Below are 17,200 nucleotides of genomic sequence, written 5' to 3' on the forward strand. Positions count from 1 at the left end.
AAACATGAGGGAAAATGTGGGCCTATGACAGGGAAGGAGGAATTGTGGTAATCTCAGAGCAGAGATACAGGCTACATAGTAGAAAAACCTAGAGCAAACATTTTTTTCCCTAATGAATTGTATGCTTAATCATGATTCTTGTACATTTACAGAAACTTGATTCATAATAATCAGAAAAGATAGGGAGACAAAACAATACTGTAAAGTTACAGCTTGTGAATAAAAGCACCGCCTTTGAACATATTACTTTCTCAAGTAACTGCACAGAATCTTTATTTATATTCTAGCTTTTGCATATCTCTTAAATACAGGTCCCTCAAGCCTATGCCTTTGAAGATTATTTTATTCATTTCACAGATGTGAAAGGGTAATCATTAGAATTATTCAAAATTAGCAGGAAATTTTACAAGAATATACAACCATCTAGAGGAATAACATGCCTCTGGTCCACCAATCCTGCAGTTGCTGACAGCAAGCTACCACTGTAGGCATATTTGAATTCTTATTCCTTTTTTTCCCACTGATCTGATGACATGAGTACAGTAACTTATTGTCCATCACATAGCTCATGGAAATCCCAGGCCATTGTCCTTGTCATGCGCAGACTGACTGTAAATTTTAAGTGCTGGAAATCCAAAGCATGGATGAAGTGCTAGAACTACTGTGCATGCACTTCATTATTGATACAGACTCCCTTTGCTTTTGGACTTTAGAGATCTTTACCCCCAACACATTTGTGGCCTAGCTGAGCTGCCTGGCTCTTCTGCTTTTCTTTTCTACACCTGTTTTACTATAACTTCTGTGCTACAAGGCACAATGAATGACACATCTCTATCTTCAGTTGCACAGCCCAAGGAATGCAACAAACGTACAGGACTACACACCAAATGACCCCACCACTATGAATCCACACCTGTGTGTTATGAAACCAGGCCTACAGAAACTGGTAGTCAACCAAGGTAATGCAGCAGTCTATTGTCCCTTTCCAGATCTCTATGTACACGTCACAAAAGCTGCTAAGCTCCAGCTGCAGCAAGTGCTACCACGGCTGTGCAAGTGTTCTCTGTTCCTAAAGGAAAGCAAAGGAACTGAACTTTACTCTTCCCAACATAACCACCACCTGCTTTTGCTGCTCCTTTTTAGTTGCTTGCAGTGTTACCAATTGACTATCCATGCTTCCACAGTGAATGCCAAGTGGACTCTGACTGTAGAACTTCAGTTAATTCAGCCAAAGCAGCATAGACTTGAACTGCAGGACTCAAAACACCCTTAAATTTTACTGAAGACATTTCTTTCTCTACTTCCAAAAGCTCCAAAAGACAATGATAGTCTTTAACCTATAGGCCAAAAGCTTATTTCAGTATCTAAGCATATCTCAACATCGGCAGTTCTCAAACTTTGTACAACATGGGTGTAGAGCAGCAACGACCATACATAGCTACATAAAGCATTTTCCCTAGAGTAAATAAAAATATGCAGGAAGGGAAGAGGGACACAGCATATAAAGAGAGTTGCTTTTGGTAATAATGCACCTTATAGCAACAGATAACAGTTTACTATTTTGTTGTTTTCTTTTAGCCCAGATAAAATGTTTCCTCAGAGTTTTCTTTAACAGTCATGAGATTATCACAGTTGGTGCAACAGATGTTGGTCCCTAGGAAGAATGGCCTGATCCTGTAAAACCTGCTTTCTCATGTGCAGGCCCTTTGAAATCAGTGGGATTTATGTAAATAGGGATTTGCAGGATTAGGTTTACAGTCTAGGGAGTCTGCAGTACTTCAGTCATACGTGTTCTAGTTTTGTTGCCTGGGAACTCAATACGCCAGAATAGCTTCTGAACAGGCCTTTACAGAACATCCTTTACAGAAGCAATATGAATCTAAACACAGTCCTTGCAACATGAATTCAGCTTTAGAACTTTGAATTACTGTAAAACCACCCCTCCTGAGCCAAATGAGATTCAAAGAGATCAGATGAGATCCATATTAACGTACAAAATACGTTGTATTTTGTAGAATACAAAAGAAGAATGTCCCTCACATTTACAAACCTGCAGAAGGGGAGGAAAATAAATTAGAGATTCTTTTCTCCTTTGTCTTTCTCATTGTTCCTAAATGGCACACAACATTCTATATGCATATTTTCTTCTTCCAGCACCAAAACTCAGAGCTACAAACATTCTGTATAAAGTAACTTTGGGTTACTATGGAGACAGAAGAAGAGAGATTACTATTCAGAAAACAACAGACCTGTCTAGTGAAGGAGTTTCACAACTGGTGCTATTGCAATAGAGATGGCATCCTCCACCACCCCCTACTCACACCCACTCTTGGGTTCTCCTCACACAGCCCCTGCCCATTCCTCCCCAGCCCCATATCCTCTCTCTTTCCTCACCTCACCCATTCCCCACATCTGCACAAGTCGTGGCAGGAGCTGGGTTACCGCTGCAAGTTGTCATTGGCAAGGAGGCACAAACAGCCCAGAGCCACCTAGCACTCAAATTGTGGCAGAATCCAAAAAAGCTGATGAGTTTGAACTGTCTCTGTGAAAACAGTCTGTGAAGGTAAGAAATGCCGGCATATTTATTCATCGCTGGCAATGTCCAAAGAAGCAGTTACTCTGCCACTCAGCTGTCTGTCCCTCAGACAACAAGAAATATGTCAGCGTGGCACTGGGGGGGCCTCACTTTGAATCCTGTGCTCAGTTTTGAGCTACTACAGCAAATACTTTGAGGCGCTGAAGTATGTCCAGGGAAAGGGCACAAGAGATGTTGAAAGGTCTAGAGAAAAGCTTCTCTAGGAGGAGCAATTGTGAAAGTTGACATTCTTTAGCCTGGAGGTAAGAAGAAGGCTGAGAGGAGATCTTTGTGCTCACTGTAACTATCTGAAAGGAGATGGTTGCCAGGTGGTTGTCAGCCTCCTCTCCCAAGTAACAGGACCCAAGGCAAGAGGAAATGGCCTCAAGTTGCACCAGGGGAGGCTTATATTGGTTGTTTGGAAATAAATTGATTATCAAGAGAGGTGTCAAGCATTGGAACAGGCTGCCCAGAGTAGCGGTTGAGCTGCTATCCCTGGAGGCATTTAAAAGAGGTGTAGATGTGGCGCTCAGGGATTAGTGGTGAACTTGGCGGTGCTAGGTTACTGGTTGGATTTGATGATTTTAGAGTTCTTTTCCAACTTAAGAGACTAGGATTCGATGTGCGGCTTTCAAAGAGGTCATGCATTACCAGTGATAGAGAAAGCAGCAACAAAAACCAAAGGCACCTTTTCAATAAGATACGTAATAACTAGGATGAGTACCAAACACCATGCACTCAGACTGAAAGCTACGTATCAAACACCTCATGACAGACACAGTCAGACCCATATGCATATATTATTACTGGAAAATAAAACACACATATAACAGACACAAGTTCAAATTAATCTATTATGGTTACTCCAATGGGCATATTTTTCCAGAGTAGATTGACATCATCCTGTGGGGAACCCAAAGGAGCAGTGTACATGAAAGCACATGAAGATGCCATATGAATGTGATTTTGCTGCTTTCAGGACCCACATGAGCTTCCTCAGATCTCACCATGATGTCTCTGGTTTTCACTGTGTTGTTATAACACGTACGCAAATTTTGGCAGAATCAAATTTAAAAATTGTAGAGCCTTTTTGAAACTTTTTTGTCATGTGTAGATTAATCACTAAATTTTCTTCTGTTCATTTTGACACCTGTATCCAGGGCATTTACCATGAAAGCCAAAAACTTCATAAAACATTTTCTAAAGCTGTCACTAATCACTTTTTCCAAAAATACAACCCATAATTATTACTATTCAGCAGTCACATCTACATGATCTAATATTGCTGCTTTATAGTGTCTCAAATGCACTTTTTGGTCTCTGACACAGGTGCCTATCAATGGCAAGAGAAGTGTCATGAGCACAGAGAAGGCAGAATCTCATTATACCACAACATGGAATTTAAGGAGAAGTATATGTTTAGCTCTCTCTGTAGGTTCCTCACCAGATGGAATAGGGAGTTCTGTGTTAATGCTCATCCTACTGTGAAACACGTCAGCAAGCCCAAGTTACCAGTAATATGACTTGAATTCTGACAAGGTCAGAGTGGCTGGACTATATTTAAAACACTTTTATCTTACTGCAATAGGATAATGTGTTCTAAGACTATATACCGCAGGAACATAAGACTCTTTTGCTGATTTAACCTAGGCTCAGAAGCTTATGCTCTGTGCCATGCTTCACGTTAATTACAGCTGAACAATGCAGAAGAACAGCACAGGACTCTAATACAGCGCCAAGTGAATTAGTGTGGCCTTCTGATCAAAGACTAAACAGACTATGTCCAGAAAAGCAATTAAGAAACTGCAAAAATCTGAGAAAAATTTTGTCTGATTTTAGTTGCTCATTGTTTGTGAAGTCAAAGCTCAAAAAAGGAAGAAATTTGACTACTGCATTAGTGCCACTGAACTCTGAAATTAGAAGGAATATCAAGTGATCACCTGAAACACTTCTCTGCTAGACAACTTGATAAAGCTTAGGTGTGACATCTTGGTAGATGTTCCCTAAATCTGTCCTTGATAAAAATAACATTGTCCTCATCATTAGAAAGATATTGAATTTTTTCCATGCACATATTCTTAACTGATGAAATGTTGAGTCTTTACCTCTTGACCTACCTATGAAGAAGGCTAATCAGAAAATTAGAAAGTTTCTGGCTATCTCCAAATAATTCACACTTTTTCCTCATGTACACAGAGCAACCAAAACTATTCAGCATTGAAAGCCATTATTAGTTCTGTCAGTTGGATGCAATTAGTAGTGTGTGACTCCTTCCAACAACTGTTGCAACTTCATTCTAGGGCTTGGTTCATGCTACTGAATGATCAATATAACCATTTGACTCTATGATGATCCTAGTCCTGAATGTGAATTACATCTTTGAACACACATTCTTTACATCACACAAATATTGAAGGACAAACAACAGATTAATTTCTGGTCCTAATGCTGTGTTTGTGAGTGCTAAGAAGCCATTCCAAATGTTCCAAAAAGGATTAATGCAGTATAACTAGTCAATTTAATTACTGAAAGACCAGTGATCCTCATTTTACTGTAAGCAGCTTTTCCTTTATTTGAAGGTTGTAAATAGAACAGAAATCATTACAGGACAACTATAATTCTTGTCCCAAAATATTCAAGTTATATCCACAGTATAGTGAAAGAATACATGATAGGCCAAGAAAGACTACATAGACATACTGCATTTGTGTATGACAATGCAAGATCAGCACACATTTTAAAATATACCATAACTCCTCACTATAAAGTGCAAAAAACAATTCTTATGCTCTAAGTAACAATTTGATATGTTTTCTTAACTAAAAAGAAAAATAAAGGGCAGCAATTGAGCCAGTTAAAGTAATTACACATAGCTTTAAAACAAATTCCCTTGGGTTTAATAAAACCAACTAAGTCTGTGACTCCTACAACATAAGCCTCTACAAATGACTGAACTGCTGAGAGTAAACTCACCTATGAATGCATATATGGTAAAATCAAAACCTGATATAATTTAAATTATATGTCTGAATCCAAAAGTCCAATGAATTCTTCAATTCTCTTTTCTGCACAAGCCGGTTATTCTTTAACTGGAAGTTAAACAATAGAATAAGTTTTGATGTTAACCCTTGTTTTGCTGTAAACTGCACTGTTTCAGTACCAGCTGGAAAAAAATGCATGGACAGATTTCATTTTTGTAAATTATTTTGACCTTCCCTCTCTGAGAAGCACACATAGTAATTTTGTAGCTGTTGGTATGGCTAGCTCATTACCAACCCTGAAATATCATCATAGAGGAAGAATGAGGAAAGCCATGACTAAAGGAGTAGAGCTATATGGCATACTGGGTCCAAAAGGCACAGGTTACTAAATATTTAGGAGCATTTCACCACAATCACTTGGGGCTTCAGGCAAAGCTAGGCCCTCTAAGACACAGTCCTGGACTAAGCCCCTACAAACCAATGATCTCCCCATCAGCTGCCTCACAAACCAAATTTGTCCAAGTCTGGGAGATGAAACAGGATGGCCAGCATATTCCAGGCACAGGCACACTGTTACATTAGCTTGGGTTTCATCTCACCAAATTCCTGACAATCCATCCTGTGCATGGGACAACAGTGAAGGAACTTAAGTGTGTTCTGAGCTACTGACCCACTTGACTGAAAACCTGTGATAATAGCTGAGAGAAGGATGGGGAACCAGACTGAGCTCACAGGCCACCCCTGCAGGCATTGCAGATGCCTCCTTTGTGGTTGAATGTTGATGAACATCCATACAATTGCCCCATAATGGGTGTTTCTTTTGTCTTTCCGTCTGGAGTGTATTTTCGCCTCACTGTCACAGGGCAGGGAAACTCAGAGAGCTCCCAGTGCCATGTCCCATCCCCAAGGGCCAGCCGTGCCCAGAGCTCCTGCCGCATGAAGCAGGGGTGAAATGAGGACCGGTCTGCGCACAGCCCCGGTCCCCTGTGCTGGGCCAGCCCTGCTGCGTTGTTTCGCTCTGACACCATCTCCCAGGAGCAGTACCACCTCAGGGCTTACAGGCAAGGAATGCTTTGTGCTGGCCCTTCCTGCTTGGGCAAGTTTCTTCTGTCTGGGCATGAGAAAACTGTGTACAACACTTCTTTATGATACAGAGCCCTCTTGGGGGCTGGGCACAAGCACATGGGTTTTGCTTGCTGTAGCGGAATACAGGAACTTTTCAGCTAGTTCGTTATCTCAGTATTTATCACAACCCTCGCTGGGCCAGCACTGAAGCAAGTGGTGTTCTCTCTCCCTGGGACCAGAGACACAGAGATATTAATTAACTTGCCTGCAGTCACACAGGGAGACATGGCAGGGCTGGGGATCAGGGACAAGGATTTTGAAGTCCTTACAACTAAACATTGAGTCATACTTTATATTGTCATCACAATGATAGCATTCAAGTTCCTTGCACCAGCATTCCCACCCTCTTCCTTCAGAGGAACTAGGTAACTGCAATTAGAAATCACACCTAGCTTGCAGAGTTTCACACAGAAGGAAAAGATTTCATCATATACAAGTCCACAGGAATGCTGTATGTAAACATACCATCTGATTTATTTTTTTCTGTTTCAAGAAACAAAAAAGAATAAGTTTACAAAGAAATAAGGTGTATTGCAGAAATACAAACCTGCTCAGATGCTGCAAAAGTCAGTGCATAGTGCTGTGAAAGAATATGGGGTTTAAACTATGTCAGTTCAATTGAATAAATCCATTCATGTGAGCAAAGTCTATGGCTAAGGACTTAAGAATATACCAATTATCTGATGGTCACGGGAATACAAATTTACTTGTTTTGTAATGTTGCCAGTACCAGCCTATAAGCCATCATAAACTAGCCAAAGTTTTTTCACAGACCAGTCACTGATTTTGAAAGGCTCTATGTCCTAAAACCATGTAACAATGCAGCATATGATTAGATGTAATACCCATTTCAATAAAATAAACTGTGGCAACAGTCAATTTTTGGTAGTTATGGGAAGCACAAAGTCCACATCAAGAAGCTGACATTAGCATCTGAGATACTGACAGCAGGAAGTCTGTCAGGGTAAGGGGCCAGTGACTACCCCCCACCAAGAATAATTCCTAAGGACAAGTAGCTTTCCCTAGAAATAATGCATTTCACCTGTTTTTTTGAAAGAAGTAATATAAACATTGCTCTTTCTCCCTTTCACTAAGTTTAGATACTGCATCAAGCATAGTGTTTAAAGTCCTTTGCTTAGAAACCATGACTACTCTTGAATACAATCTAGGTCTTTAGAAATCTATGTTTTGGTACTAAAGAAATCAAGAGCCACTTATGACACTGACAGGAAACACTCCCCCATTTCACGCCAAGAAATTATTTCAATCACTCCTGTGGCTTAAAAATTGAAGTGGTTTGCATATTCATTAGATTTTCATCACAAAATATTTTCAAAGCAGAACCTTCTTCCCAGCACATCCCACTCAGACAAAGCTCACAGTGTAATGAGATTGACTAAGACTGATGGTGTTTGCCCTTGAAAAAAGTAGTGACCCCGTGCACGCCAATATAACAGAAATGCACAGCAGCCTGAGAGAGGATGGAGTTTTCCTCCAGCTCCCAGATTCCCGCACCAGCTCTTCTACTGTGAAGGGCTGTCAATTTGTCCCCCTCACTGTCAGCAGACAATAGGTGGTGACATCAGGAGCACTTCCAAAGGAGGATACAGATGCTCTGGAGGGACACTGGGGTGTAAATTCGGGGCCGAGGTCTTCTTGTCAGCAACTACCACAAAGAAGTGGAGGACGTGGCATGGCCATTGAACAATGGAGAGGTCAAGCAGTTCACAGCCATTTCATGACCCAGACAAACCAAGGTCAAGAGATTCAGGTAGCAACTTGGCCTGGGCATGAGTTACAGCACAAATGAATTGTTTTAACAAATCAGCTTTGGTCAATTAAACCTAACAAGATGCGTTGCATCACATAGTTCTTGACACTAAGGCCAGGAGCTGAGGCCAGCCTCATAAAACACATCTTTTAACGTGGCATAACAAACTTAAGGCAATCTCTCTAGAAACTGCAGATGTCAGAGTAAGTTGTCTTTTGATTAGGAGAATTTTTCACGCTTTAAAATCAGGGACACTGGAGTCATCCCTTCAAAAAATCTGGCATCATTCTCAATGGCGTTACTCAGGCAATGGAAAGCTGATGCTGCAGTAAGTATATTTGTTATCTCTCAGACAATGCACATCCGTAACAATCTTCCAAGCATTTCCCTGTTAACCACTTCATAAAAAAGGCTGAAAATGGTTTGGCATTTTAGCCCAATGCAATTCACAAGCAAAAAATATATACTCTGTGAATATTTTAATTTCATTTAATTTCTAAAGGCATGGAGTTTGTAATTACTGTTCTCTAAAGCATGCACAATGTTTTGTTTCTATTTTAAAGAAAAATGTATAAATCTTATGACATCTCAGAACACAGCTTAAGAAGGATATGGCAAGGTAATTGACTGGAAATTAAAATACCATGCTAGGTTTAAGATAAATAGATAATTATCCTTCAGTTGTTTAAATTGATCCTTTACGAAAGATGTATAGTAGCTCAGGTTAATATATCTTGGAGACCAGAAAGTCAAATACATAAACAATATGTTCAAAACATACATACTTAAAATTATCAATTGTCAAATAATTCCAAATAACATGGAATATACTTACCTGTGCACAGCATTTGCGTCCAACAAACAATCACAGATTTTTTTTCCTAATTTCTCAACAGCCACACCAAGTTTCTCAGAGTTCACTAACTGTTCATTTTCGCATTTGGCTTTCCTGTTCACTTTCTAAGGAAGAAAATGGGAACTTTTTGATCAATTTCCATATACATTTTTTTCAGGGGGAAAATAAGAAAAAGCCCACTTAAAGCCAGAGAGATGCCTTTAGTGAATGTGCCTTTACAGAAGGACGCTGGAAAACTTAACATGTCCCTTCTGCTCTGAAGATAAGCAGTTACTTATGTAAAAAGTGCAAGGTTTCACTGAGAGAAATGAACACAATGACTGACGGGGCTTCAGCTAAGCTTTCACACCATGCTACATCACAATAACTTCTACTTGTTTCAATTCTGTTGCTTGGAATAAAAACAAACAAATATATATGTAGTTTAAAAATTCCAAACCCCACCGGCAGTTAGGAGAAAATTAAGGTTAAAATTACACCAAGGCCCCTATAATTTTAAGTCACCTTTCTGACTTGAAGAGGAATCTGGGATAAAGTGGGATGTAACATACAGGAGCCATAGGGCATGAAGGCAAAAGCTCTTGTCCTCAGGCTAGCTAACAACTTTCAAAATACTACTATTGATAAACACACTTTAGACTATCAGCCGTTCCTCAAAATTCCCTGCAAACACCAAGTCTGAAGTGCCCATCTCCCACCACTCTCTTTGGGGGGAGGGGGGAAACTAGGACAAAAGTCACACGCCAATGTTGATATTCCTAAGAAACAGCTAAAGAAATGTATTTAAAATTTAAAAAGCACAATATACTTCAGAAAATGAAAGAACCACTCCCCCCCCCCTCCCCCCCCAGAGGAAAACTGGGGGGGAGAGTGTAAGTAATCTTTTTGTAAATAAAAACATGGTAGGGGAAAAGATAAACAGCTGTGCTAGAAGAATCCTTCCAGCTTCACACACAACTCACTGGTACCAGACAGTACAATAGACTCACCAAAATTAACTCTGCTTTCTCTTAGACAAAGCTAATAATCTAAGATTTACTTCCCCTTTACTAGCTTATGAGACTTTCAAACCTCTTTTAATCCAGGCTTCACTGCCCTGAGCCTGGTTTTCAGCAAAAACTTCTAAAAATTCCAACAGTTTAAAATTCAAAAAATTAAAAAGAGCTACAGAGTAAAATCATGAAACCTCCTTATAATTAATGACATCTTGTTTGACATCTGTCAAACAAACTGAGTAGTAACAGAGACTTTCTTCCCTTTTCACATTCACTTAGCATCTGAGAAGTAGCTCCACATAAGGAGCCTTCTTCTTCGCCCCACAATGGAAGGAGCAACCCTATTCAGTTAAGATAGCCATTTAACTTGATCTTAAGATCATCCTAATCCAAGTAATTACATCAAAGAAACATTTCACCTTGCTGTTGAAACTGGAAAGTAGCACTTCAGGAAACCTCTTGAATTAGTGTTTGGCATTGTAGACCACCATTTCAGAGGGCCACCTGTCCTTGACATGATTATGTTACTACACTAGCAGCAGGGAAGAGGAGAAGGAGGAAAAGCAGAAAAAAATAAGGAAAGCTAGAAAAAGAAGCAGGCTTGACAACAACCTCATGCAATTAACTTTAAAATCCAACCTGCAGTAGTGTTTAGCATTTAATTGTTTTAATGAAGTTTTCACAGTTACTGTGAATCCAATATGCATGAAAATTTAAGAAATTAAACATAAAACTCTGCTTTAAGTTGACGTATTTCCCTTATGAATTAATGATCTTATACATAGTTTAGTAGCATTATTTTTATTCACAGTATTATTTCTGTCTGAAACTACAATGAAGCAAGAATTTTCTGATTCCTTTTCCATTCTTTTCTTTCCTTTGTGGCTTCTTGCTGTTGAACTAAATGTCATTCATAAATAACACTGACCTCTACATATTCAAGTGGTTGCACAGAATTTATTTAAACTTAAGCTTCTTTTGTACTAAAAACAATTGATGTTATTTAACCCTGTGAAAATTACTCCTCTTAGTGTATCAGGTAAGAAAAATCAGAATGAGGTAATTGCTCCTTCCTAAAATGCACATAAATTTAATTCCTGTTAAAAACAGTAATATTAAGTAATATTAAGTTCTTTCCCATGAACCTGTCATACAACCCACAACCCTGCTCTGAGGGAAACTTTTTTAAATTAAAAAGAAAAAAAATAAACATTTTGAATTCTTCAGATCTGCTATCTGAAGTTCACACAAAAAATGTTCTGAAAAAATTAAAATTGCCAAGTGACCTTTCAAAATGTTTCAGTATCCTACATCTTCATAAACAAAGTAACTATAATAATCAATTGAAAACCACTATAACATCCATACATACGCTGAATTAGCTTCCATTTCCTACTGGCAAATGTCCTTCTTGCCTGCAATTTTCAGTACAACAATCAACAAAATAGTCGTCCAAAATTTTACATTGGAAAACTGGAAAATAATACAGTGTCTTTTTCCATTGACACAAAAAAAAATTTTTAAATTGCATTTTCTGAACGCCTCAACAGACTGGAATTGTCCCGAGTAATTCAGTTTTAAGAGGCTTTATTATTCCCTATGAGATTTTTAAACTACCAAAAGCTCTTTTCATACTGGAGCAGATAAAATATAAACTCATACTTCTTGTTCTATACTGGCTTTCTGATTCAAAATGAGAATTTAGAGCAAGGGATCTGCATGCCATTTCACTATGCAAGAAACAAGGTCCTAGAGCACATAGAAGCCTGTAGGTACAGGCAGTAATAAGCTCTATTTCCTGTTGTTCCTGCTGTAACTCATAATTTGCTGTGTAAACTCCCAACAAATCACCTTGCACTTTGACATATCCTTCTGCAAAACAGGCAAAATGTTCTAGTGTGTGTTCCTAGGTAAAGTACTCAAAAGGAGGCAAACCTTTAAGGTTAAAAGAAGTAGGAACAATCAGAAAATGGTTGATTGTTCTAAGCCCATTGCTTTTTTATTAATTGTATGTGAGAACATCAGCCCACACAAAAAATGCAAACCCTCATCCAAAATCTATCTGGGTGGTGTGACATTTAGGCATATGACCGTAATATTACTTAATCAGGAACTGCTCAAAATATTATTTTGAGTATGATTTTAAGTGGAATTTCATGTAGTCACAGCAAACTAACCAAAATAATTTTATTATCATTTTAAAATATGAAAAGAACGACTACACAATAAATTTTCTCTACTTACGGAATGAAAACTAAAATGTAACATGAAAATTAGTATGCAAACCTCTTTCAAAATCTGAGCTCCCTATAGACATAAATTCAAAAAATTCAAAAAGCTTTAAAAAAGATCAAGCCATTGATAAACCCACCCACTGATGCAATTCAGAAACGTCACGTTAAAAAAGAATTATAATTCCTTCTGGAAGAGTGCACATTTTTCAAGAAAGACAAGACACACACGTTGCCAGGATTGTCTGAAGTGGGAAAGTGATATCCCCACGTGGCTAGAGATTGCCACTTTGCTGGCATTAAGCTAAGGGCAAAGGAGTTTCTGCCTGATGTGGCGGCAGCACCTTGCACCCCAGCTGAGGTTATCTGCCAGCGCACTATTTAGGAGTGTGGGCACCACACCAGGGTGTGCCCATGCCCCCTCCCACACCCCCCGGCAGGGCATGCCACCTGGGCCAGGGCAGGGCACTGCCAACCTCCCCGGCACAGGGGCATCTAGGCACAAGAGTCCTGCACAAAAAATTCTGCCCTTGGCCGGCCAGTGCCCTCGCTCTTCTCTCATCTTTCTCTTGCTTTTTTCTTTTTTTTCCTGGCTCAGCATCCCCCCTTCAATCCTCAAGAGACAGGACACAGTCTAGCAACTCAGGGACTCACACAGGCCAGGCTTCCTTCTGCGCAGCCCTTTGGGTAGAGCTGCTAATCCTTCTTATTAATTAACAAGATAATAGCAGTTAACCAGAAAGCAGTATTAATGTTAACTATCTAGGAAAGTTCCAACAGAAATGATTTATTCTTTTTGCCAATTTCCTGGTAATAAAGTCACACAGCTGGAGCCGTGGTAGCATCTTGATGGTATAAGAAGTTAAGAAACGAAGAGTGCCAGAACACTATAGGACTAAGGGCATCTGCATCTATTTTCTGCCCTGCTCCCTAGATAGTTTAAAAGATCCTCTCCTCCTTTGACTCCAGAGTTTATTAACAGCTGGGAACGTGGGCTCCCCCAATTATATCACCCTTACATAAGGACAAAGGAGAGTGTAAACAGTAACATGACTGATCAGAGAAATGCACTCTGAGAGGCACATGGACTAAAAACACTTAAAAATATTAACATTTACATGTACTACTGCTTCAGTTCTTTAAACTCTCAAAGCATTTCTCAAGGTCTACTATGCTTCATTCATTCAGTATATGCTGAATTACCTAACATCAAGTTTGCATTTTATTTATGCTGCAAAAAAAAGTAGGAGAGATGATGAGGGAATTACGAATTCTGCAGACAAGGCACATTGCTATAGATATTTTGTGGTTTAGAAAAAAAAATAAGGCAATTTTTAGCTTTTTTTTTTTAATTAGTCACTGTAAGAGTAAGTAAAACATCTATCTGAAGGAAGGATTTATATTATCTTGGTTCTGTTGCAGCAAACAAGTACTGCAGCTTTCATTCACTGATTGTCAAAAACTTTCCAATGTGCCCACTGCAATGCGGATGCCAACCAACGAATCAAAGGCATTCAGCAACTAGACAAAGAGGGTCTGATGCCAACCTCGGTGCCACTGGCAACCATTATTGGCATCAAGCACATTGTCTGCCTTTTTTTTCCCCTCTCCTGGCACTCGACAAACAAAATGGCGGTTCTTGTAGCAACGGGAACACAGCATAAGTGCTGCGCTGAATCAAATACCATCAAATGATTTTATGGACTGAAATGCATTTCATACCAAAAGATAGATGCTCTCTGATGCTGACAGGAAAAAAAAAAGGGGGCAATTCTGTCAATAGAAACAATGTTCATACCATTTTCAAGTTTGGGTTTTATAAAAGATCTGTGTGGGACACACACACGCCCCTGATACCCACAACAAGCAGAGCCCCTTGGAAGCCTGTTATGATTAAGAATTATTTTGAAGTTAAACATTGATCACAGTGTATACTTCACAGTTTCTTCTTCCATTTCAGTCAAAGGAGCAGCATTGCAACCTATGTCAATCCTCTTTTCTTTTTTTTCTTTTATTTAAGAGGATAGCAGGAAAAGAATAGAGGGGAAAAAGGATGCTGAATTTTGAGATGAGCAAAAAGTAGAATCTGAGGAAGTTCATCAATGATAGAACTTCATAGATCAGTCCTTATTTCTTCTTTCAAGGCAGATATGGAAGTAGAAGCTCTTTTTGTTAAGAACTGAAAAGATTATTGACACTTCTAGATCTGGAAATTGTCAATATATTGTAACATTACTCTGCACTGCAATGCGGATGCCAACCAACAAATCACAGACATCCTAGGCTAAACAAAGAAGGTCTGATGCCAATCCTGGTGCCACTGGCAACCATCACTGGCACTCAAACTATCCTTCCTCCTCTTTTTCCCCCCTAATCTTCTATTTTAAAGCAACAAAAAAAGCAAACTACTTGGCCCCCGTATTCATTTTATGTGCTAATTCCTTGTTCATATTTAGTTCAGGGATTGAATTGTTTCTATGCTTCCAGTTAGTTTTTACACGATGCTATTAGGCGTGTTTATATGTTTGGAAAGATAAATAAAAAGCAAAACACCATATGTATAATGCAGCATTTTGGTTGACTTCGTGCGTTTCTTTCACAAAGCCTGGCACTCTTAATCAAGTGCACTACAAAGTGCCACAATCAACCTGCTTTCAACGAGTATGGAGAATCAAAGTTTAATAAAATGGAAAAAAATACATACACAACTTAATATGACTTCTTTGAGAAGAGAGACAACAGATGTTAATGGAAGACTTACTGTAAAGCAGCAAGACAGATACAAAATACGTGCAGTTCGCAATAAACAAAAGGGTCTTCTATGAGTTACTTGGTATACAGAAATTATCCAGCTTCATATTCAGTATATTCTCAAAGTAGCATTGTGTAACTTTGAAAGTTATAATATTACAGCATGCTTAACTTACTAATTTCCAGTTAGACAATAGTGTTTTAAATAAACTTATATTCTCAATACATTTAAATCAACAAAATCAGCTATGCCCTGCAATTCCTTCTCCCACTTCAAGTTACTGGCTTTCAACAACTTATAAGTCAACAGTGTGTTAACAGTACTCTGACCCCAGTTTCTTTGGCTCAAGTGCTACTTAAACTGTTTTGCCTCCCTTTGTAGTTTTGACTTCTAGAGACAGGTAAATCCACAGAATTAATCAGTAAGCTATGACTTACACTACATGAATTCAAAATATAATTTGAATTTTTTTCCACAAAAGGAGTTTAAAGGTGAGAATTATTTGTAGTTAAGCTATTTTGTTTAATGTTGTCAAAGAAATCTTTCTTCCTATATTATTTGGGATCAGATTTACCAGACTCTGCAGCTACTTTAAGTCGCTGTAAAATATCCAAATGTGTCTACTGCTGTGGAGAGACAAAAACCACAAAAAATACTAGTGGGGGGGAAAAAAACACTTTTTTTTTTCATGACAGATAATCAACAAAGAAGAACCTGATATATACATTCATAAAAACAGTTCTTCACTTTAGCAAATGCTAAAAGGGAAATTCACTTAAAACAAAAATATTGCATTGTGTATCTCTTCTCTTAAAGAATGAGTATACACCAAATGAAGACATGCAATTTTACTTTTTTGTTACTAACAAAATCAATTCAATTTGTTCTCTTGTTAAATCCCATAGTTATTTATCAAGCATCAGATAACTGCCTGCCATCTGCCCTTCTGCAGGCCATTTCTACCTACCACCAGGCCAAGTTGTGAAATGGCCCACCATCTGCAGATGGTCAAACTTTCCCTAGTTGAGATTTGCGGCTAAAATGAAATGTATTATTACTGCTGATCAGTCAGCATTACAAAGACATTTAGAAGATGGTATCATTACCAGAAAGAACCAAAATTACTCTAACAGAGAAAAAGTATTTCAGAAGACCTAGTATTGGAGAAAAAAAAACCAAAACAAAACACCTCTTTTTTCTACTTACAGCCATTTACAATTTTAGGGAACCTGCCAATGGGTATTGTTATTGAATATGCAATATATGCAACAGGGCTAGTAGGTTTTTTCCCTGATACATGATTATCAGAAGCCCTGTTTTCATTTGCGTTCTGTAAAACTAAGTTTAGGAAGCTTTTCCATAGAGCTCCTACAATTTTCCACATTTCAATTACCTGCCAAATAAAAGTATATGAGTGTGATTATGAAAATATGCTCTTCATAAAAATTTCTCAAAATATTTTGAGCTGGATCTTTGCTTTAAAGCTCAGACAGGTAAGATGAGCTATTGATGTAAAATATGAATAAAACATTAGATAATGCAATTCTGATTCTATTTGGCTTTACAAGAAATATATCCATGTATTTCGAAGCTTTTATTTTATAGGTATGAGAAAGTCTACAATTGCTCTTCAGTGTAATAGCAGATTCATCAATTTAAGGATGACTTCTTGATTATTTATGACTACAAAGGCAATAATAAATATTTGTTGTATTTATTGTGACTGTGCAATTGCACATACCTCCATCTGTTATTAATAGTACTGGGGTGGGGGTTTTTTTTATTTTTTTAAAAAACACAACTTGAAAACAAGAATGTTTTCTGAAGTCACAACTAAGGATTGCCACTTTTTCATAAAAAATGGAAGGCAACTTCAGTGGAACAAAAGTGCTGCCTTGGTATGTGTCTCTCTCT

At 38.4% G+C, this 17,200-nt stretch overlaps 1 protein-coding gene across 7 annotated transcripts in view; it reads right to left on the minus strand.

The window, feature by feature from the left end:
* Window positions 1-17,200, minus strand: part of NFIB (nuclear factor I B) — a 169,330-nt gene that overhangs the window by 144,949 nt on the left and 7,181 nt on the right. The window lies entirely within an intron of this gene.

The sequence above is a fragment of the Coloeus monedula genome (genome assembly GCF_965178545.1).
Source record: "Coloeus monedula genome assembly, chromosome: Z".
Taxonomy (NCBI): domain Eukaryota; kingdom Metazoa; phylum Chordata; class Aves; order Passeriformes; family Corvidae; genus Coloeus; species Coloeus monedula.